This window comes from Chanodichthys erythropterus, chromosome 23, assembly GCF_024489055.1.
Source record: "Chanodichthys erythropterus isolate Z2021 chromosome 23, ASM2448905v1, whole genome shotgun sequence".
In the NCBI taxonomy this organism is placed as follows: Eukaryota; Metazoa; Chordata; class Actinopteri; order Cypriniformes; family Xenocyprididae; genus Chanodichthys; species Chanodichthys erythropterus.
This window is the reverse complement of record NC_090243.1, coordinates 26,525,094-26,548,711: the sequence shown is the minus strand read 5'-3', so window position 1 is coordinate 26,548,711 and position 23,618 is coordinate 26,525,094. Positions and strand designations below refer to the sequence as shown.

The window sequence follows — 23,618 nt, the reverse complement described above, 5'->3', positions numbered from 1 at the left end:
CAACTCTTCCTCTTCTGGGGTTTGTGATATCACCAACCTGGGAAGAAGCTTGTTGTAGTCCCTACCAGCCATTTGTTGTAGTCCTTAAAAAGTGATTTCTGTAAAAGAAAATATCTCCCTTTGCATTGAACTGTGAGCGTCATAACTCTGCAGACGTTGTTTATGCTCAAACAGCAACATTACACACTAACTAAAATTAAAAAAGTGAAATCATAATTAAAGATGGATATTTTTTCTTACAGAAACCCATCGCTTCACTTCAGAATGCTTCCAGTACTTGAGTCGTATGGATTATTTTATGATGGATGGATGTGCTTTTTGGAACTTCAAAAACATTGGCGCTATTAAATGTTATTATAAAGCTTGGAAGAGCCAGGATATTATTTAATATAACTCAGATTGTATTCGGCTGAAAGAAGTCATATACACCTAGGATGGCTGGAGGGTTTTTGGTGAACTATTCCTTTAAATAATAAAGAGTATTTTCCTTAATCAGTCACTTTATATTGATAGGACTGACACCCTGACTACTATAAGAACATTGTCACTGACAGGGTGGCCTGTATTATAAAAGATATATGACAAAGAATTCTTTAACCACCCACAGAATGTGGACCAAGATATTCTCCTCGGCTATCAACGGCTTTCTTTTCCCCACGGTCTACTTCAGGCAGAAAACGCAGTGATATTAGTATCAGAGATGATTTTACTGCCATGGTGACAGGGTATCCTTAGCAACAACAAATACAAATGGCTCCAAACGGCTTCAAAGTGAAGAGTTAAATATCCTTTATTGTGTTAAAGGCGGATAATAAGATGAGAGGGGGTGTTTTCTAAGTGAGTGTTAATGATCACATTAGAGCCATTTATTATAGTTGATTAAATGCAGTAAAGTGATATATCATCTATTGCCACATTAAATACAAATGGTCACAGGCAAGTGGAAAGGAAAAATGTGATATGGTTACCTTAGCTAGTGTGATTTTGGCTGGATATACAACCATATGTTTCATAAGAAGGGAAGAAAAATCATATTTCTCCATATGAACAGCAGATGGTAGTAGTAAACATTTAGAATTCATTTTGGACCCCTCAGATTGGTGACAACTTAGTGTGCCACTATTGCAGCTAGCATAATTAATGTGAACAATAACATTTGCAATTGAGCATTAAAACATGAATGATGTGATAATGTTTTTAATGAACGTCTGTACGAAATCTTAATTAGGACAATGTTAAAAGTACAAAACGTACAAGGATGTCATGTAGGGGCATGGGAAAAGATTTCCTAATCGTCTCCAGGGGTGTGTTAGCTTTAAACACGACTGAAGACGCAGAACAAAGCTTGTCTGTCTGTCAAAGCTAGCCTCAGATTTAGGAACAAATGAAAGAAAGGCTATTGTATAAATCCCACAAGTTAAGCCGCACGGCCTGTGCCCGAAGCCTCATCTTTTGTCCTGTGAAAGATCACAGAGGGCTGACACCGTCTGAGGTTTTACTTCCTCAACCCTCTGTAAATTAAACCGACGACGTGGGCAGTTGGGCCGATGTGAGATAACACAGGAGTAAGACGTCCCATTTGCTTTCCGTCATCGACAAATGTAGACAGACCTGCCTGGGAGGCAGAGAGATGTCAGATAAAAAATAATAGCAAAAAGATCAAACCTTGAGCAAAAAACGTCAGTCATTCTGAAGTAATGACAGCATTGTGTTAGAAATGTCATTTAAAATAGCAAAATCATGTAACTCTACAAGAAAATCAGGTCAGAAACAAAGCAAATCTAGTTGTGAGATGTGCAAGACTAAATTAACAGGTGAGTGGTACTTATCAGACATCAGATCTTGCTGGAGTTATGATTTTAAAACGTGTATACTAAAAACAGTATTGATCATGCAAGTAGAATATGTTGCGAAGAACATTTCATGTTCACTTAAATACAGTTTTAATTAAATCCAGTTACAAATTTAAATTCTTATCAGCAACTCACTCTACACTCTTAGGAAAAAAAAGTTTCAATGGGGTTCTATATAGAACTCTAGGGTTCTTGACTAAGAACCTTTTATGCCAAAAAGGTTCTATATGAGGAGAAATGTCTTAAATGATAGAATAATACTTTCACATTTAATTGGTTATTTCAAAATTTTCTACTGATAAAGTGTTTACAAGCTGTCTAATTTATAACATTTAATTAAAATTAAAAATGAAATAAAAGTACACTATGTAACAAAATTTACAAAATGAGCAAAATTTAAAATATAGCTGCAAGCATCAATTAAGGGGCTAAGCACAAAGAAGCAAGAGAGAAGTAAAATCACCAGTAAAATATAGCATTTTATTTCATATACTTTATAGTAGTTAGTGGCAATTTCATATTTTGTTCAGTTATAGCGCCACCAATAGGCACAATCCACTTTTTTTATGTGTCCTCAAATTTGGTGAAAATATTTAATTTCGTTTAGGAGTTATAGACATGTATATGTATGAGTACATAAAAAAATAACCCATGCACAATTGCATTTTTTTGCCACTTACTATCAAAATTTTGGAATTTGGGCTATTTTTCTGAATTTACTATGGTGGTTTCATCTCGATCGGACTAATGGTTTTGAAGATATTCGCAAACACTGTTTTAACACTAAATTTCAACGTTGCACAAACATAAGGCGAAACCTAGCATGTTAGGTATCATTTAGTCTCAGCCTCAAATGTCACGCCCATGGACTGTTGGCTGAACGTCTGATGCATATGGCACACTTATCTGGAAACACTTCAGGAGTTTTGAAGTCGTTATCTGGTTGGTTGAATTCTATAGGATATCCGAGAGACGCCTGTGTCGCGTTCTTTAACTGTCCGCCTGGAAACAAACCTCCTCACTGAAGAAAGAAAATGATTGTGTTTACCAGCCCTAACCAGGATCAGCTAAATACTTGATTTTCAAAAGTATGTGAAGTTTGCAGCTCCATTGTTGCAGAAAACTTGTACAACATTCCTTAATTAATAATTTATGGATGCACACCTATCTGTTGCAGGGACATTCACTTTACATTTGCACGTCCCTAAACCTGACACGAACAAAACGAACTGTGATTGGTTGCGTTACATGTCAGTCAAACATCCTCTTGGGCAGTCCTTGGCCAATGAAAACTGCGATGGAGTCCAGACATTCTGCCATCAGTCTGAAGGTCTGGCTACACAAGACTAGGTACCATTGGACTCGGTGAGGATTCAGGAAAATAAGGAGATGACTCTCATGAATATACCACAACCACATCAAAAGTTATGATCATATGAATATTTGATTTCACCACTAGGTAACGCTGTTTGGAAACATCTCAGGCTCCTTCAGGGCATCATGCTGATGATCCATACCAAGTTTCATAATGATACACTCATGTGTTAAAAAAATACAGCATTTTGCTACAAAATGGCCCAAAATGGCAGATATGGTAAAATAAGATATCATATCGTGCTGCGCTGAATCTAATTTTTGGCCAAACCGTTCAGAAGTTATAAGCAAAAATAGCCATTTTTGGTATTTCCAGACCAGTAGGTGGAGCTGTGCCGAGAGGCAGCATGTAACCTCAGGTCATGCTTGTGATGACATGTACCAAGTTTGGTCTGAATATGCTAAAGCGTTGCAGAGATATATCCTTGTGTCTAATTTGGCATACTCTTCTTCATATTTGTTTGTGCATTATATAACTTTTTGCCAGCATAGTCGTAATAAAACCAGAATCAACATTGGCTTGGCTTTTTGGAGATGGCGAGAACTGAGAACTGTTCAGTCGAACATCTTTCCAGGCATGAAAAGCATTTATTAACATCTTGTCCAACAAAAGACAACATTTAATAACGTTTTTACTCCAAACTCACTTCATAACGACAGTTGAGCGTCCTTCTGTGAGATGATGTGGCTTCTTACACAGAATAAGGCAGTCGTGTGTTTATTAGTCATGTTTAATCAATCAAAACGTTTCAATCTTCTGTTTATTCAGCTACAGTGATAGTATAGGATTTCCTGGAATGACAAATGTTCTACTTCGGCAGCAGGGCATATTCGCAGTTTCTGTGCAAGAGCACCCTCTGACTTTCAGATGGAGAAGCGTTTGCTACTGATCACAGAGTTGTACAGCTCTGACAAGCTGCCCATAAAATAAGCACAGCATTTGCCAAATTGCATGAGGTAAAATTGTGATAAATCGTAGTTTTTTGAACCACTAGAGGGACAAAAGTTGCAAAGTGTATACCTTTAATTAAAACTAAATTGAAAAATGAAAAAAATCCCTAAAAGGTTCTTTACATGAAACGCCTGACAGAACTTAAGGTTCTACACAGAACCTTTTCTTCTAAGAATGTAGACCTTGTGCATTTAATAAATAAAAATGTAAAAAAAAAAAAAAAAAAAGTATAAACTTCACTACTCCTGCAACACTGCGAACATGCAGCTTTGAATATGAGTCAAGAGTAAAGCCCTGGGTATACTTTTGTTTTTTTACACGTATGCTAACGTATGCGCAGTCGAACGCACAGCCTTGCACATGCGCAGTTCTCTCGCCATGAGTTACAACCTACATATTTTACATATACATAAACATATTTTATTCTTTCATGCTAGAGTACTTTCTAACCTCTTCACACAACCTCCGTTGGCCTCCGTTGTCGCTGTAGCTTGCACGTGTTCCAGTCTGTTCTGTTTATGCAGTTTTTCTTCATCTACCTTGTGAATCGATGCACCCAGGGCACGGTTGCCACCTTGTGGATAAACTAATTACTGCAAAAAACAAGTACAAGTATGCACGGTTACAAAAATCCACGTACGCACGTACTCTTCTGATGATGAAATTTGACCCAACCCGTGATGTTTGGATACTACATCTTTTAACTTCACAAATTCGTAGGTCAGAGTTCCCCAAACTTTGATATGCACCAAAAGAGAAAACTTCTACAAACGCTTGCGCTCCCACTCTGCCATGTTCATAGATTTGCTGACATAGTATTTCGAATCCAGCTTCTATTTACAGTGTTTGAATTTTATATGGGAAACATCATAGACAAAGATGAAACTTAAATTGAACATCACAGAGAACTCAATTATTTTTTGAGTGAAAGAGCATTTAACAAGTACATTTAACAAAGTATAAAGTATATTTAGCAAAGTATATTTAACAAAAACATTCTAAAGACAAACATTTTCTTTGGAATAACATGCAATAAATATTTCAAAATACGTTTAATTTGGACATCTGTCTCAATCAGGTTCTGAGATCACTTTATTTAATTAAAATGTGCTAACTTCAAAATCAGTTTCGTGGTTCACTATGAATAATAATCATTTTGTCACTCTTTAATCAGCTTTTTTTAAGACATTTGAGGACAGAGAAGAAATGCGCTGTGAAAACGTATACAGTACAAGGACAAACGCACATACACACGCAAACTAATTCTTCCCCTGGCCTCTGTCAGTGATTAGAATTACTTTGATGGGTTGTCTTCATATTGCAGAGACATAAAAAAAAATCCCAGGCTTTCTAAATTAACATGCAAAGTTATTGTGCTGCGTCATCCAAAATGACATTTGCTGCTGCAATCAAACAGAAGCGAGTGATGCCTCAAGTAATAAGTTTCTCTGCAAAGTTACGATAACTTGCATCAGGAAGGGACTACACTCAGCAAAACTCACCAAAGCTTAACTCTGAAGCAATTCTAGAGCGTGCATCCACAGTCAGATTATACATATGGGACATCATAACGTTGACTGGTAATCTTCTATTCCTGGAATACATGCAACTTGGTGGCAATTGTGCTTGAATATACATTTCCCTTCCCACCAAAAAGATTTATACGATCCTAGGGAAAGGTTATTATTAAATTTATGAGGCTAAATTCAACATCTGTCTTTCTTGAAAGGTAAACTTTCCTTCAGAAAAGCAATATATCAACCGGTAGATGTTTCACCATAGGATTAATCATGGTTCTTATGGTGGATAACTAAATAAATTATTCTTGAGATTCTGTCTGTAAACAGTGATATTCCACAAGTCTGCCAAGAGTAAGACCACCTCACGTTGGACTGTATTGGCATTAACCTGAAAAACTTTGCAAATAATTATAGTGTAGCAAAGATAACATGTCAAATGTAGTTGTACTTTCATATTCAGTGTTTAACAAATGTGGTATCGTCTGAAATCTGAAGTGCTGGAAATCTTGGCAGCTATAAAAATTGCAGAAACTGTAATCATTCTATCAAACTTAATAGTTCTCCAGCGTTTTCTACTGATAGGAGCAGCTTGAGATGTCTCGCAAGAATGGCGCTAAATCTCATCTCGGAGCTCTTAGAGAAACAGATGTTATTTTTAACACTGTTTATATGAAATAAAGCCAAAAGACCAAAAATACTTTCAGAGATACTGCGGTTCTCTATCAAAAGTAAGTGTCCTGCCTACCTAGACAGCATTTTAACACTTTCAGAAAAACAAAAATGGTACAAAAGTTGTCACTAGGGCAATAACCTTAAAAAAGTTATTAATATATACCATTTAGCCATTAATCTACCATTTAGAGCTAAACAAGGTACAATGGAGTGCGTTTTGAAAGGGTACCATCTAGTGTCAGCTTTTTTTTTTTTTCTCTCTAAAAATTAGGCATTATTCTGCAGGTGGACTCCTGACATAAAAACAGTTGAAAAAGGCAGGCAACATTATGCAGATTTATAGGGTGAATTATTTGCCAAAACTCAGAATTGTATCTCATTGAAAAGGCAATCCCAGAATTAATTGATCAAATGTTGATTAAAATATTTCATTCAATACTGAAAACCAGCCTTACATTGTTCAAACCGGAGTCGACACTGATGGAGAGACTCGGGAAGAAGTTACAACTTTTAGAATGAAACTGGACGTTTCTGAATGATTAGTGGATAAATTGATGTAGTTGCTGTGGAGTTGATTCAACTCATCCACTAGCATGTGCCGTCATGTTCATCTTTTGTGTTGAATTGACCCTCGTTTGTGAAGCAGTCCGGCGTAAAATGACGGCATGTCAACAACACTCTACTACAACAACTCTTCCTCTTCTCTAACTCTTCTACTCTTCCCAACATGGCCTCACCTCATCTGCTGCAAGTTCTCGGGGCAATTTTTATGTAAATTTTAAGGTTAGTGATGTAACTAACCTGGGGAGAAGCTCATTGTAGTCCCTACCAGCCGTTTGTTTTAGTCCTTAAACAGTGAATTCTTTAAAAGAAAGATCTCCCTTTGCATTGAACTTTAATTGTCGCAACTTTGCAAATGTTGTTTATGCTCAAACAGCAACATTTTACACTAACTAAAGTAAAAAAAGAAAGAAATATAATTGAAGACCTCTTATAATAACATTTACACAGCATATCACTACTTATTAAAAATGAACTATTTTAGCTCATTTTTGTGCATACTATGAATTTTTATGCTTAGATCATTTTGTTTTTAGCTTAGCAACAAGCTAACATCACCAGAATCAATTGTGACTTGCGAGTCCAGTCACCTGTCCGTTTTGTGTGACGTGGAGTTGCTGCCTATGTAAAGTGTTCAAAATCAGTCATTTATAAAGTTATATTTCAGTTAGGATTCTGTCTTAAAGCAGCTGCCTATGAATCCCGAAGACAGCAAGGCAGCTCACTAGTTTTTGGAACCTATATCCATATGTTATTATGCATGACGGAAAACAAGGGTGGACTTAATAACAAACAACCTAATGTTAACTGAGGCTTCACTAAAGGGGGTGTGATGTTGAAACATTACTTTCACACAGTCACAAAAACTATTCACACAGTTAAATTCTCGTAAATTAATCCCTTCATGGTGAGAGCCACACATTTTAATTAATCACGCTTGATTCACTGTGTGCTCAGATTGCTGGAGTTTGAAAAGAAATGTCACCAGGCCAAGATTATTTATGCCTTTAATCATTTTAGGAGTTTAATCAAGTGTCATCAGAGAGCTGCTACAACCGCAGTAAGGTGAAGATTTACCTGGTTGAAACATACTGCGATACATCATGTCTACAGTCTCGCCTTCCTCAGACCCCTTCGAGACTCAAGTGAATGCATCCTGTAGAGTGATCACCGGGGAGTAATTAAACACTAAACCTTACTTAGACCCACACCTGACTGCCTTCAAGACTAACACATTATGGGGTCCTCAAGAGTTTTTAAATGTTAGGGTTATGTCTGTTGTCTTAGAAGGGGGTAGAGAATCTCACTATCCAAGATTGATTTGCAGAATTAATAGTAAACAGGGAAACCTGTTTGGAAATAAATGGTATTTGGTTAAAGATCTGAACCCTTAAAGGGATAGTTCATCCAAAAATGAAAATTTGATGTTTATCTGCTTACCCCCAGGGCATCCAAGATGTAGATGACTTTTTTTGTTCAGTCGAACTTGATTGGGAACTTGAACAATAAGAGTTGAAAAAACTTCCATAGACAAATCCAAATTAAACTCTGTGGCGCGTGACGGCACATTGATGTCCTAAAACACGAAACGATCGGTTTGTGCGAGAAACCGAACAGTATTTATATAATTTTTTACCTCTAATACACCACTATGTCCAACTTCGTTCAGCTTCCGGTGAGTGAGGTCTGATCGCGCTCTGACAACGGAAGTGATGTCTCGCGCTCATTGAAGTATATGGGCGAGACATCACTTCCGTCATCACAACGCGTTTTTTGACCTCACTAACAGGAAGCTGAAGGAAGTTGGACATAGTGGTGTATTAGAGGTAAAAATTATATAAATAATGTTCGGTTTCTTGCACAAACCAATTGTTTAGTGTCTTAGGACATTAATGTGCCGTCACGAGCCGCAGGGTTTAATTTGGATTTGTCTATGGAAGTTTTATTTACTGTTATAGTTGAAGTTCCCATCTACTGCTATTATTTGACTGACAGACGGCAGCAGTTGCAGTTAAAAATCATCATTTGCGTTCGACTCAAGAAAAAAAGTCACCTACATCTTGGATGCCCTGGGGGTAAGCAGATAAACATCAAATTTTCATTTTTGGGTGAACTATCCCTTTAAGGTGAAATACACGTGATTGGAAATTTCGAGATTTCTGGCCAATGAAATTTCACCAGTGTGACTGCACCTTAACTCTAAGTATTAAACTTCAGTGCATAAAACTTGAACAGATGATACCTCAAAATGAACAGAAATGTGAATTGTGCCAGAATTAGAATTTTTTTTTTTTTTTAACAGAATATCATGATGACTAGGCCTACCAATTTCAATAAAACAAACAAGTAGCTGCATTTTCAAAAAGAGATTGAATAAAGCATTTATGTAGCTCTGCTCTGAGTTTTCTATATGTGTGACGCAGATGGAGACACAAAAATGAAACTTTCGATGTTTGGGACCATTATAAACCCCTATAAAAAGACATGCTTCCCTTTTCAGATCATTAAACAAGCTCTAGTTCCTCAGTGTGGCCGCAGTGGGTAATGTATCAGAGGTTATCCCTATTTGACAACTCTCTGCACACATGACAAAGGTAATACTATAGGCTAGATGTTGGTGATTTCACTCTACATTAACATCTACTGAGAGGGAGATTAATAATGTCCAAAAAAACAATATAATTTACCAGAGAGAACAACAAAGCAACCTTGTGAATTTTGGTATTAAGGTGTGGTCACGTTTACCATTGTTCAGTGAATTTTCACAGACGATATCCAGTTATTTCAATGGGAATCCATGCGATTGGAAATTTTGCATACAATTTCCCCATTTATTTACAAGTTATCATGCAAAAATTGCTGTGTTGATCAACAGAAAGGTGCTTGGTTTGAAAATGAAACTTAAAAATGGCACTTCATGACAAAAAGGTTGCCAACCCCTGGCATAGACAGTCCTTGAGCAGCCTTCGTGGCCGTAACATGGGGCGTAGACAGGATGTGAGAAGTCTCCGTGGCCATGGGATGGCAGGTAGATGATGCAGAAAGAACTGTAGCGGTCGTCGCCACCTTGGGAAAACCCAAACTTCCTGTAATGGCCACCGTTATGCTGTGTTTTGGTCCGATGCAGTGGCAACCTCTCCACTTTTGGGCCCCACATTATTAATTTAATTTAAGTAATAATAAATTTGATTGTGCTACTTTATATCAAATATGTCTACTATAACATGTTAGGTCAGTCTATTTCTGCAAATGCACTCACCAACAGCTTTCCAAAACACTGATCAGTTTGTAAAGGAAACAGATTTGCCACCTCCAACTCTGTTTATGTCCATCATCTACCTGGTCTTTGATTTAGTGTACATTACTGCACCTGTCCATGAGGGTGTCTCCACAGTGCCTCATTAGCTAAAGGGCTTCAGCTGGTCCTGGCACTGATCTAGCGCAGGGATTAGGGTGGGTGTTTGCCGAATCCTCTTGGGTTCTGGAGGTGGAGAGTCTGATCAGGTCTCGGTGGACACAGGAGCTTCTTGATAATGAGTTTGTGTTCCTGCAGTCTCACCGATCTGTGATTAAGAGCTGTGTCCATCTTCTTCAGTCTTTCACACTGGGGACTACAGTCCAACCTGAAGCCTGGAGAAGAAGAAAAAAAAAAATCACTGAACACACAGTGAAAGTCTTCTCACTGGATAACAACAGATTTAGAACATACCAGTTCGGTTCCAAAATGCTAGCATGCAACCTTGCTTTGTACTGCCTACCAAGACAACATCAAACCAACATGAAATAACATATGACAGATCTAGAACACTCTACAGTGTGTACCTGCACACAGGTTCACAGTTGCCGAGTCAACCAAGAAAATAGCTTCAACATTTATTTTGGATAAAGTTTAGTGTTAGCATGTTGATAAGCTAACAATGCTACAGTACATTAACCATTTTGATCAAAACTTTTCAGTGTATTTTAAGTATTTATAGACATTCACAAAAAAAACGTTTCAAGTATGCTAAATATTGTGAAAAAGAAGTCCACTTAAGCATACTTTTAAAAGGAGAAGTTATCAAAGAAAACTTTAAAAGAACATACTTAAGTGTGAACTGAATGTAATGTTTTCGGGCACTTAATTGCATATTAGTTGTAATTAAATAAAAATATATTGTAGTTTAAAATTTGATCCGTAAAATCAGCTGAACATTTTTAAAGTTGCTCACTTAAGTAGGACTTAAAGGGTTAGTTCACCCAAAAATGAAATTTATGCCATTAAGTACCCACCCTCATGTTGTACGACCTTTGTTCATCTTTGGACCACAAATTAAGATATTTTTGATGAAATCCGAAGGTTTTTGAACCACACATAGGCAGCAACGTCACTGCACCTTTTGAGGTCCAGAAAGATATTAAAGACATCATTAAAATAGTCAATGTGACTACAGTGGTTCAACCTTAATGTTATGAAGTGACAAGAATACTTTTATGTGCAAAGGCAAAACAAAAATAACGACTTTATTCAACAATTTTTTGTCTTCGCTGATAGTCTCCTACGCTGTTGACATAGTTCCGTGTTACGTTATTGTTTGTTTGTTATTGTTTTGTTTTTCCACACAGAAATTATTCTCCTCACTTCATAACACTGAGGTTGAACCACTGCAGTCACGTTGACTATTTTGACAATTTTTTACTACCTTTCTGGACCTCAAAAGGTACAATGTCGTTGCTTACTATGGGTGGTTTGGAAACCTTCGTATTTCATCAAAAATATCTTAATTTGTGTTCTGAAGTTTAACGAAGGCCTTATGGGTTTGGGACGACATGAGGGTGAGTAATTAATGACAGAAATTTCATTTTTGAGAGAACTAACCCTTTAAGTACATCTGTGTCTGTGTTTTTATAATTACTTATATTGTCTTTGAAATGTGGTTAAAGTGTACTGCTAATGAAGGGGCAATTTAGTACATTTAACATGAATTAAAATGTAATCGAATAACACACTACAGTTAAAATTGTAATCAAGTAATTTACATGTGCTTTATAGTATGTTAGTCAACACATCAAAACAAGTGAACTTCTTTAAAGCATGACAAAAACAATGTTTTTAAGAAACAACAATGAAAGTGTACTCTCTTTAAGTACACTCTATTTCATTAATATTTAATATTATCTGCAAGCAGGTTTTTTTTTTATATACTTTTAAGATTCATATAGACTACAAGTGTACATTCAGTATAATTAAGCTCACTTATCTTTCACAAGGGAATGTTGCAAACAGTGTGGCTTGAAATAACGTGTATTTAAAAAACAATATTAAACCTTCAAATATTAAAAAAGAAGGAAAAAGACACTGTATATGTAGTATATATTGAAAATATATTTTTAAAAGAGTCAAAACCAATTATTTAATGAAGAAATTATGACTGTTAATCCATATTTACAGTATATTTTGACATTTTTTTTGTATATGTATGTATATATATATATATATATATATATACATAAGTAGGGCACTGGTATTTCCTTGGATGCTCTTTCTGAGCTAAGACTCTTAAAAGCAGAATGCATAAAGTCAGCATCCCAGAAATCTTTTGGCCTCTTTGGCTCTTCTCGGCTTACACAGGAGAACTGTCTCACTGGTCTCCCTGACACCTTGAAATATGTTGTCTTCAGGGCCACGGGTCTCTAAAGACCTGGACACCAGTGACCCTTTAAAGCTGAACTTTTCTAATTTGGAAAGGGTTTTACTTCCCATTATATATTTATTTTTTGCCATTTGTCATTAGGCCTTTGAAATAGTCTGCGTGATATCTTGGAAATGAGAAAAAACGTAATTTTTTTGTATTTTAAATTCTGAAAAACACACTTTCTTCGTATTCTGAGTATCAAAGACCCCTACTGAAGTCTTCTTGTGTTTGTTACTCTTAAACATGGGTACCAATTTATTTTTTCTGCAAGTGGCTGCTCTAAACAATCAATGATAATCAATGTACAAACTTTTATCCTATAAAATGCTCTTGAATGTGAATGCTTGCCTATGATCTATTTTTCTCAAAACAATAAAGCTTGTTCTGTACAGAACCAATCACTGGTCATCATGCCGGTTAGACATCCTGTCCGACTTGCAGTTATATCATGCTTATGTGCTGAAATGTTCTCAAGACAGTGAGCTGCCATTTTGCTGCCACATTGCTCTCTAACAACTGTGCAAACTAAAAGCATGATGGGAAGTGACTTGCATGGCTAATGACACAGCTCAGCGCTAATTTGCTTACAGCTTAAAACCGCCATGTTTCTAGTTTATTTAATATATATATATATATATATACACCAAACCAACAAACTGTGCACAGTGCACATTGGATAACTTTCATTATGTTCTAATTATATATATATATATTATATATATATATAAACAGCATGAGGAGGGGAGAACACACACCATCACAACTGAAGGGAACTGCTTAAATTTGCCGGCATCAGCTCCAACACAGGTGTAAGTCCTCAGCCATAATGACGTCACTCACCCTAACTCCATCCTGCAAAACAAACAACGGAAAAAACAAACAACCCACAAATATGACCCATACTGGGTTCATAACAATTATGTTCATATATATATATATATATATATATATATATATATATATATATATATATATATATATATATATATATATATATATATATATATATATATATATATATTACAGTACAGTCCAAAAGTTTGGAACCACTAAGATTTTTAATGTTTTTAAAAGAAGTTTCATCTGCTCACCAAGGCTACATTTATTTAAATAAAAATACAGTAAAAACAGTAATATTGTGAAATATTATTACAATTTAAAATAACTGTGTACTATTTAAATATATTTGACAAAGTAATTTATTCCTGTGATGCAAAGCTGAATTTCAAGCATCATTACTCCAGTCTTCAGTGTCACATGATCCTTCAGAAATCATTCTAATATGCTGATTTGCTGCTCAATAAATATTTATGATTATTTTCAATGTTGAAAACAGTTTTTTCAGGATTCCTTGATGAATAGAAAGTTCAAAAGAACAGCATTTATCTGAAATACAAAGCTTCTGTAGCATTATACACTACCGTTCAAAAGTTTGGGGTCAGTTAGAATTTTTATTTTTATTTTTTTGAAAATAAAATAAAAAAATTAATACTTTTATTCAGCAAGGATGCATTAAATCAATCAAAAGTGGCAGTAAAGACATTTATAATGTTACAAAAGATTAGATTTCAGATAAACACTGTTCTTTTGAACTTTCTATTCATCAAATAATCCTGAAAAAAAATATTGTACACAAATATTTTGTACAATTGTACACATTAAATGTTTCTTGAGCAGCAGATCAGCATATTAGAATGATTTCTGAAGGATCATGTGACACTGAAGACTGGAGTAACGATGCTGAAAATTCAGCTTTGAGCACAGGAATAAATTACTTTGTGAAATATATTCATATAGAAAACAGTTATTTTAAATTGTAATAATATTTCACAATATTAATGTTTATATATATATATATATATATATACAAAACACCCAATGTACTATTAATGATGATACCATATCATCTGCCGTGCACAAAGTGTAATATGAGAATAAAATTTTTAACAAGAAAAAAACTTCATCTCTGCTTAATACCATGAGATCTGCAGTGTTTATCCTAGACAGAAATGAGATTAAATGTATAGCAAATGAAGGCTGCTACTCAAGTCTCCTGATTCTCCTGAAATCTCAGAGAAGATTCATAGTTTCAGAGTAGATCTCATAAACTAATAAAGTATGATAGAGTGTGATAAGCCTGTTACACGTACGCAAGATGAACAGACTTTTTTTTCTCACTAGTCATCACCTCTGTGTTTTCCACACTAATGCGTTGGCCATCAAGTATCTGCTAATGTGTCAAAACCCATATGGTCTGTATGCTAATGAAAACAATGGAAAGCTTATCTGTGTGCACGTAAATCCCCCATATGGCCCAAACTTTCTCAACAAATGCCAAGTAAACCACCAGGGAACTGACAACAGAACCTTGAACAGTTTTAGTTTTGATACACATTGCCAAATATATGGCAACAAAACCAATTCAAACACATCTCATCACCCACTGCAGTTTATCGATCAAAGCAGCTCTTGAGTTCTGAAAAACGAAATCGCCGGGAGTTCAGATCTGAGCTTTGTTTTCATATTACGTCACCTTGGGCTCATGGAGAGGGATTTCAAGTGTCATTAGAGAGTAATCTCAACACAAGCACACACTCGAGCCCACCGCTGCCCAGTCCACAGCGGGGCTTATCTGGCAGAACAGAAAAATCACAAATGAGATCTTTTTAATATCTCAATTGTTTCTCCTAGGCAAAATAAAAAGGAAATGGAAACCCAAGTCTCTCAATTCTCAGATTTGAAAAAAAGGTAACACTTTATTTTAATAGTCCACTTTAGACAGTGTACTTACTATAAGTAACTTTGCAACTACATGTCAACTACCAGTCATTAGAGTATTAGTAGGTTGTGACGCACCAAGCTGATGTAAAAGAAATAGGGGTGAAGAAAACTGACTGTGTTGTCGTCTCGCATTGGCTGCATCTAGGCCAAAAATCTGCGCTTGAACATACCACAAATACTACAACTGACAGCCAACACTAGCACATGCATTCTGCACCTGTGTGTAAGAAAATAACTGTCTATATCAGCAGGTATAGCCTATATTCGTCATTGTAAAAGTAAAACGAAAACTATAGGACTGCAGATATACAAACCATAAACAAAGCAGTGCTTGCTTACCTTTTTGAATATCAATCATGCTGATCACTTTCTTAATTCCAGGTGGCTCGTGTTGTTATCAGCGCATTGAAATGCTCAGGCAAGATGACGTAAAATTAGAACAGCCTTCTGTCTGTACACCGTCTTGACTTTTTGACTTTGTTTGCTTTCATCACTTTCACTTTTATTCACGCACACTAACTCTTTCTCTAAACTGAACAGCCAATCAAAGTGACCCTCATAAACAAGTATTATAAACCATGGACTCACACGATGCATGTCCTCCTCCCCGAGAACCGAAGGTGGCTGGGGTATTTGGGGTGGATGCTCCAGGACAGCGGACCCTCACTCATAGCCAGCGAGTTCGAGACACCCACCGAGGATATCACAGAACCAGAGCCGAATGACTACACAGCCTGTGTGTCTACGCATGGGGATCAGTCCATCTGAGAGACAGGAGTGGACCTAGACATGAGAGATCGCTGGTCCCATCCGGAGATTATCTTCTTCTGCCTATGCTCCTGTCTGATTTCCTGGTCCCATCTCCATTGCTGGTCATGTCCAGTCCCCTGGATCTGTCAGCACCACTGGTGTTGGCCAGCTCCTCGGCACTGCCCCCAGCACTAGCTCCATGTGGTTCATCCACATCAGCTCGGGCTTCCCCTCCACTAGCTCGGCATGAGGCCAAGTCCCCGGCTGCACCTAGGACCTCCAGGGCCATGTCTCCACCTCAGCCTGTCGTCTTCACTTCAGCTCTGTGGCCCATCTGCCCTGAGACTCTGCTGGGCTCCCTCGTCACTCCAGGTCAGCCTCCGGCGGTCAACGGACACGGACTTCCAGGATTCCGGCGGTGCCTACACCCTCCACCCCTACGGCGTCATCGGGCTCCTCCCATCCTCCGACCTCCCTGTCATCCTTGTCTGCTCCAGCATTGCTCCAGACAGCCGACTCCCTGTCATCGCCTCGGTCCCGCAAGCCCTCAGCTCAGCCTCAGGCTTCTAGGCCATCGGAGTTACCCATGTCCGTCAGCCTTTCTGCTTTGCCGGTTCCTCCATTCACCCTGGTTCCACCGCCGACGATCGTCTCCTAAGTTCCACCCAGCCCTTCAGCCAAAGCTCCACCCTGACTTCTTCCAACATTGACACCACCATGGTCACAATTCTGTTCTGTTCAGTTGTTTCTGTCATGTCTGTATTAGTTCTCATTAGTGGCTATGGTGTCTGATTACTTAATCTCTGTCCAGCCATTTCTGTTTAATGTCCTCATTTACTATGTGCATTTATACTTCCTCTTCTGTTCAGCTGTCATTGGTAATTGTTTGTGTGAATGTGGTCATCTTTTGAGTTATTTGATTAATGACATTGTTCTCACAGTTTCCTTAATCGTGCACCCGTCTCAAATGCCAAGAGATGTCAGTGAGCCAAGAGATGCAATCCACGGGTGTCAATGTCAAGCCCTGCTACTAACCCAGACCTTACAGTCTTCTAATACTCTAATGAGAGTTAGTTGTCATGTAGTTGCGAAGTTACTTACAGTTAGTAGAATGTCTAAAGTGGACCATCGAAACAAAGTGTAACTAAAAAAAAAAAAAAAAAACCCTCAAAAGTATCAGAAAAGATCTCAATGAGATCTCAAACTGTGTTCAGCTTTGCCAAGATACAGAAGCAAAACATTTTTACTTTTAAATTGAGCTATGAAAGAAAAACTTGAGTATAAAAGGCTAATGAAGACAAAATTCAAGAGACCATCTATTTCACAAGGAACCACAATACTCATAGGGCTCATTTATACGCTTGGTTGATTAACACACGTTATTTTTGCATTAAACGTGTTATATTGAGAGAGTAAAAAGAGAAGTAATGGATGAAAATGTTCACTTTAAAGGATCATTCCAATAGCTGGCAGCTACAACGAAGATGTAAGAGAGTCTGAGAATAAAGAAATGAAGTTCTGAAGCCAAAGTTATTCAAGGGTAATGCTTTAAGTTTGATATCTCTCTCTAACGAGCTTTGCGGGACTACAAAAACAGAGCTTTATGACGCCTATAATATGATCATTATGCAGTTTATGGCTGTGGGTCTCCATGGGCTGAAGATCACAGGGATGATATCCTTTCCTGTTTCATATCGGATGATGCTCTGCAATTTTCCACCTCTTTCATAACAAAAGGCTTTGATGCAGAGTCAGAAGTCTTGAGATTCTGAGGATGATGGCTCAGGGATGAAACAGTGCACTATGTTCTTTATCTAGTCTAACAATCTATAATGAACAGTGATCAGAATATAATGCATCATACTCGTGTCATGTCCAGCTTATATTTCACACCAAAATCAAGAGAGAAAAAATAAAATTATTTCTTACATGAAAAAAAGCCTGTTTTTGCAACCATACTATTTATTTATTTATTTTGCATTGTGACATTTTCATGACAATTAATGTCCTGCGGTGTGACATAGTACACTCCATCTGAAACTATTTTAAAAAGCATTTTCCTAATTTATTTATAATTATGCATGTAGCTTTTATAACGATATGGAATATTTGTAAAATATGCACTTGTCAAAATAATGCAGGACAATTTAAAATAGTGAAGGGAGGGGGAAATACAATTTGACAAGTTTAAATTAAAAATCTTTATTAAATACAAAAAAGGTTAATTACTACTATGACATTTTGCATTACATTTGCATTTTGGAGGTGAAATGTACTTAATTTTCACAATGAAAAAAAGTAGCAAGTTTTTTTTTACCTTGCTATTTCTTTATTTTCACATGTAAAGCTGCTCTTCACTGACACTGTTGTCTCCTTGGTAAACAGCAACATGGAGCATGTCACAAGACAGGTAAGTACTCGCATCTGGTTTTCAAACTGGAAAAAAAGAAAGAAAGCAGGATTAAATGACATCAAGATTATTCAAACAACTGAAATAAATATTTTTTATGTTTATTTTACAGTTTAAATTATCATAATTGTAAAGACAATTCATACTGACTGTATGAATTTTCATAGTTTAAGACTGAAAGGTAAAACATTAAAGTTTATATACAAAAGAACATTGAAATGTAGTAAAAAGTAAAAGATGAAGGCATGAAAAATGACTACAATTGACTACAACTAACTTCATTGCATTTATTTATCTTTATTATTGAAGAAAAGCACAAAAAAAACCTTCTAATTTTTAACAGTTTTAATGTTGCATTCATAAAACAAAAAAGAAGAGATTAATTGTGTTAGTTTTCATGAAAAAGTCAGCGTCTGGAACAAGAGTGTCTGTATGTGAAGAAACACTGATACGTGTGTGTTCCTGTTGCTGCTTACACACCTGTCTGTGTGTGTTTAAACAGCAGGAGCATGATTCCGACTATGAACCATGATGAAGGCAGTTGCAATTACCTTTATTATCTTTATCTTTGATTTAATTAATCCCAGAAGGTAAAGAAGCAGCCGTGTTGGTTTATTGGCAGGGGAGATAGAGATCTAAATGTAATCACGCTCACTGTCAGCATGCCCTTCATTATTCCTGTCGCAATCATCGTTACCTCGTCAGCACCCGGGAACGTCTTGTCATCTGTCACTCTGAGACAACAAGCTGTTCCAGCCAAGAAAAACAACCCTTGTGTCGCTGACACTTTTCAATCACTGTCCGCTGTGTTTTTCTCTCTTCCACGGTGTGTGGAGGGCACGCAGGCTTGCTTTTGTCATTCCCAGGTGTGCTATCAGTGCAGGTCAAAGAAAAGGATCATAGAATGGCCAACAACAGAGAGGTCACAGACTAAAACTTTCTATGATTGTTTAATAGTCAATTTTTGGCATATATGTTCTCTAAAAAGAGAAACTTCAGACTAGAATTCACGTGACAGCGACGTTCATCCTCGAGGATCAAAAGGTTTCATGAGGCAGATCACTTGAGCTTCACTGTCTCCATTTAAATTAATATAGTTTGTGAACAATTAAAAAATAGGCAGAAATTGGTCAAAACTTCAGTCCTATGGCTCCTCTTTGGTAGCTCTGTCTGGATACTCGGATCCACTTTAGACTTTCCAGTCTCCAGCTCTGCCTTAATGAGAGGATTCCCTAGCTCCTCTGAGCCCTGGGCTCCACCTCGGCTTGTTGACCAATCATCTCCACCTTGGCTCCACGCTCTCTCAGCTCCACCGTGGTCTGTCATCCTTCAGGCTCCGCAAGACTCTCTTTTACCTCCGGCTCCACCGTGGTCAGGTGTCACCCTGGTTGCGACAGAGACTTTCGGGCCCCCACCTACGCCTCATCCCTCCACCCCTTCGGCTCCACCGGGCTCCTTCCCTCCAGCTCCACCGCTGTTCTCACTCCCTACGCTCCGCCCTTTTCTGCCGAGCCACCATCTCCGCATCGGTCCCATGAGCCTGCGGTTCTGCCTTGACCCTCAAGTCTATTGGTTTCAGCCTGGTTCTTTGTTTCCTTGGACTGTCTGTTGTTAAACAAGGATGTGCCTTACAGGGAGGGGGGAGTACTGTAACCATTATGTTATGTTTACTTCCTGTGTTTTTTCTTGTTGCTAGTTGTTTCTAAAAGAATCCTAAAAAAAGTTTGACAGTTTCCACACACAAAAAAAAAAAAAAACATTTATAATAGTAATTGTTTCTTGAGCAGAAAAGCATATTACAATTATTTCTAATTAGGGGTGTAACAGTACACAAAACTCACGGTTCGGTACGTACCTCGGTTTTGAAGTCACGGTTCGGTACAGTTTTCGGTACAGCAGGTGGAGAGAAAACTAAACATAAAATTGCTTTTTTTTATTATTAAACAGAGGTTTACTGAACAAATTTTGTTTTTGTCTTTAAATATATTAAATTAAATTAAAACTAAAAGTTTCTTAAGGATAAAAAAATGATCTCTGCTAATGCTATAAACTATGTAGGGAGCCCTAACTTGAAAGAAGCCCAAACTATTACCCTAAATTCAATTGCTTTTTATTTTTAGATAAAATAATCAACACTCAAATAACAAATTGTATGCAAACCTGTAAGATGCACCTAAGGCAGTTTTTGCATTAACTTCTAAATGTTTTTACTCCAATTCGTTGTTGAAATATAATCATTTCTAATAGATAGCCTAATCAGGATCTAAAAGATTAAGTAAAATAATGAATATATTGGCTAATATATTAATTATATTAATATATTATAATATATAATATAAACATTAAGCGAAAGAGTTCATTTCTCTATAGCGAACTAACAAGCTGTGAACACTGAATGGCTTTTCTGAGGTAAATGCATCATGACATATTGTTGAATAAGGACGCTTTCATTGATGTCTTTCCACCGTTGAAACACTGAATGAGCGATTACATGAGATATGACCGTTTCAGTAAGTTGTACTGAATCTTGCAACATACCTTCAGATGTTCTTTCATGTTTATTCTGTAACTAGTATTAAGGAGGAAGAGATGAACACATTCACTTGCGCTCCGCGCTCGCGCTGCCGGTTGAACTGAGGCGCCTGTACAGTGATCTGTCACCCCACATCAAAGCACGTCAAAATGGCATTTTCTGTTTAAACTTCATGATTTCGTGGACAGAATTTGAAGGATGATACTTTGTTTCTTATCGAAAGTAACAAAATGCAGAGCTTATTGCGGTTATTGGTGGTGAATATTGGTTGCAATGTAATGCTTCGGTACACACGTGCACCGTACCGAAAGCCCTGTACCGAAACGGTTCGGTACAAATACGTGTACCGTTACACCCCTATTTCTAATGGATCATGTGACACTGAAGACTGGAGTAATGGTACTGAAAATTCAGCTTTGCATCACAGGAATAAATTACATTTTAAAATATATTCAAATAGAAAAAAGTTATTGTAATAGTATTTCAGAATATTACTGTTTTGCTGTACTTTTTGTTCAAATAAATGCATCCTTGGTGAGCATAAGAGTCTCCTTTTTTAAAAACATAAAAAAAAAAGCCCCACTATTACCAATCCCAAACTTTTGATACAACTCTTCAATACAACGTAAATCAATTTAAGAGTGTCTGGCAAATTGAAACATTATTCTTTAGACTAGCATTGAAGGTATTTGCAACAGGGATGTCCATCTAAACCAGCTTGAATTGACTAATGACCAGCTAGATATCATGCTGGATGTAACTGGAATTTCCAGCTGGGAAATGGCATCCATTCATTTTTAAAGGTGCCCTTGACTCAAAAATTGAATTTACCTCGGCATAGTTAAATAACAAGAGTTCAGTACATGGAAAAGACAAAGGTGAGTCTCAAACTCCATTGTTTCCTCCTTCTTATATAAATCTCATTTGTTTAAACGACCTCCGAAGAACAGGCGAATCTCAACATAACACCGACTGTTACGTAACAGATGGGGTGTACGCCCCAATATTTGCATAATGCCAGCCCACGTTCCCAACAATTATCAAAGGCATTACACAAGGGCAGCCAGTTAACGTCTGGATCTGCACACAGCCGAATCATCAGATTAGGTAAGCAAGAACAACAGCGAAAAATGGCAGATGAAGCAATAATAACTGACATGTTCCATGATATCATGATATTTTTAGTGATATTTGTAAATTGTCTTTCTAAATGTTTCGTTAGCATGTTGCTAATGTACTGTTAAATGAGGTCAAAGTTGCCATCGTTTCTTACTGTATTCACGGAGACAAGACTGTCGTTATTTTCATTTTTTAAACACTTGCAGTCTGTATAATTCATAAACACAACTTCATTCTTTATAAATCTCTCCAACAGTGTAGGATTAGCCGTTAGCCACGGAGCCCAGCCTCAGATTCACTCAGAATTAAACTTTTAACATCAAAATAAATACTTTACTCACATAATTCGAAGCATGCATACAGCATGTATGACGAACATCTTGTAAAGATCCATTTGAGGGTTATATTAGCTGTGTGAACTTTGTAAATGCGCTGTAATATAGTTGACAGCTGGTGTGGCAGGAAGCTCGCATCTTAAAGGGGCGGCGCCGAGTGTAAATCAGTGCATTGTTAATGGTGCCCCAAAATTAATACAAAAAAAAATCTATGGGGTATTTTGAGCTAAAACTTCACATACACATTCAGGAGACACCTTAGACTTATATTACATCTTGTAAAAAAACGTTCTTGGGCACCTTTAAAAGAACATTTTGCTATTAAATAAAAACAAACAAGAAAGTTTATTTGTCCATGACTGTTTTTGCTACATTAAGTTTTACCCATAAATCTAAACTATCGCACCTCATCATCAATTATAAGTCTGTCATTTGCATCAGTCTATGGTGTGTATTATTCCTGTAGCTATTACTAAGAATTCATTATTTATGTGCAACGCTATCAGCAAAAAGGCAAGCAATTTACTTGTCAAAATGCATTATATTGTGCGAGCTGAAATATGACTGAAAAGCTCTGGGGCCGGCTCATACAATGGAGTGCAGCAGTGGGCAGCTAAATTATGAATGGAGTTGCCGTTCGTTTTAAATAGGGAGTGTTAGCGAAACACAGCAGTCTGTGCCTTTGATTTCAAGGGGTTAATATAAAAGCATCAAATCTATATACTTCAATACTCTTCCAATGAAACAACTCATCTGGGCTTTTCAAAATATGGTGCTTTCAGAAATGGCCACTTATTCAAGCATACATAAATGCTGGCCGACAGGTGTAATGATTCAGCATGAGGATAAAAGAGAAATCCTTGCATCTGTCGAATCAGAGACATGCATTTCCTCATTTCTTACTTCTCTGTCATTAGATTAGCTATTTCTATACGTTCTTCTTTTCTGCGCACTTCTACAGTACATCAAAGCTTACAGTGATGTGGAGGAGAAGTGCGCCCAGGTGATCTGAAGCACACTTCAGCAGATTAGTGCTCAATATGGATTATCCAAGAGGATGGCGCCCTATTTACATTTTTTTCC

General features: G+C 37.0%; 1 long non-coding RNA gene across 1 annotated transcript; it reads right to left on the bottom strand.

Annotated features, from left to right (window-relative positions):
• Positions 1 to 9,588: 9,588 nt before the first annotated feature.
• On the bottom strand, positions 9,589 to 22,653 carry LOC137014394 (uncharacterized). Its single transcript, XR_010893844.1, has 4 exons — positions 22,542 to 22,653; positions 18,456 to 18,574; positions 13,363 to 13,459; positions 9,589 to 10,562 (listed from the first exon to the last, which is right to left on the bottom strand). It is a non-coding gene; the product is annotated as an uncharacterized lncRNA (long non-coding RNA).
• Between the last annotated feature and the right edge of the window lie 965 nt (positions 22,654 to 23,618).